Source organism: Microtus ochrogaster, linkage group LG8 (genome assembly GCF_000317375.1).
Source record: "Microtus ochrogaster isolate Prairie Vole_2 linkage group LG8, MicOch1.0, whole genome shotgun sequence".
Classification (NCBI taxonomy): Eukaryota; Metazoa; Chordata; class Mammalia; order Rodentia; family Cricetidae; genus Microtus; species Microtus ochrogaster.
Genome location: NC_022033.1, coordinates 1,926,186 through 1,927,462, shown reverse-complemented (window position 1 = coordinate 1,927,462; position 1,277 = coordinate 1,926,186). Strand labels below are relative to the sequence as shown.

The following is a 1,277-nucleotide window of genomic DNA, read 5'->3' as shown; positions in this document are numbered from 1 at the left end:
GCACCTGCACACACACTGTATGCACCTGTGCACACTGTACAAACACTGTACGCACCTGTGCACACACTGTAGGCACATGCACACACACTGTATGCACCTGCACACACTGTACGCACCTGCACACACTGTATGCACCTGTGCACACACTGTACAAACACTGTACGCACCTGCACACACTGCACTGTACGCACCTGTACGCACACTGTATGCACCTGCACACTGTGCACACCCTGTACAAACACTGTACACTCCTGTGCACACTGTACGCACCTGCACACACTGCACACACACACAGTCACAACTGTTCAAAGTGCAGAGAATAAGAGACTGTAGCACCACACCCCCTCCGTTCAAGGTTCAGGGAGCATCATAGGAGGGGTGGAAAGACTGCAGGAATGAGAGACTGTGGAAGACTGCCAGGAAACAGTGTTTTCTAGACATGACAGGACCCTTGCACATATAAACTCCAAGCAGCTATGGCTACATATACAACACTTGCTAAGATCAAGCAGCATGGAGGGAGGGAGAGGTGGCTCAATGGTTAAGAGCCCTTCTTCTTCCAGAGGCCTAGGTTCGATTCCTAGCACCCACAAAGTGGCTGACAACAGCTTCAGGGGATCCAACACCCTCTTCTGGCCTTCAAGGACACGGGACACACACACAGTACACAGACACACACAAAGACAAAACAACCATACACACGAAACAAGAATAATAATGTTGTGTGATTTTTGTTTTTTGTTTTGTTTTGGCTTTTGGTTTTTCAAGTCAGGATTTCGCTACAGCTTTGGAGCCTGTCCTGGAACTAGCTCTTGCAGACCAGGCTGGCCCTCAACTCATAGAGATCCGCCTGCCTCTGCCTCCTGAGTGCTGAGACTAAAGGCAAGCACCATCACTGCTAGGCTCCCTCAACTCTTAAGTACAGGAGCGATTTCTGGCAGAGACGAACAGTAGGCAGACTGTTCAACTAGGAGACTGAAGCAGAATTACTGGAGCCCAGGAGTTCACAGGGTCAGGGAAAATCAGTGAGGCTGCCTTAGGGACACGCAAGTGTAAGGGTACAATCTAAAGGTCTAAGGGGGGGCGTGTAGCGTTATAATCTAAAGGTCTAAGGGGGGGGCGTGTAGCGTTGTAATCTAAAGGTCTAAGGGGGGCGTGTGCCATTATAATCTAAAGGTCTATGGGGGGCATGTACCGTTATAATCTAAAGGTCTATGGGGGGTGTGTACCGTTATAATCTAAAGGTCTAAGGGGGGCATGTACCGTTATAATCTAAA

General features: G+C 49.3%; 1 protein-coding gene across 1 annotated transcript in view; it reads right to left on the bottom strand.

Annotated features, from left to right (window-relative positions):
• The window catches only part of Taf4 (TATA-box binding protein associated factor 4), a 61,595-nt gene that overhangs the window by 12,839 nt on the left and 47,479 nt on the right, over window positions 1-1,277 (bottom strand). The gene's annotated exons all lie outside the window — the stretch shown is intronic.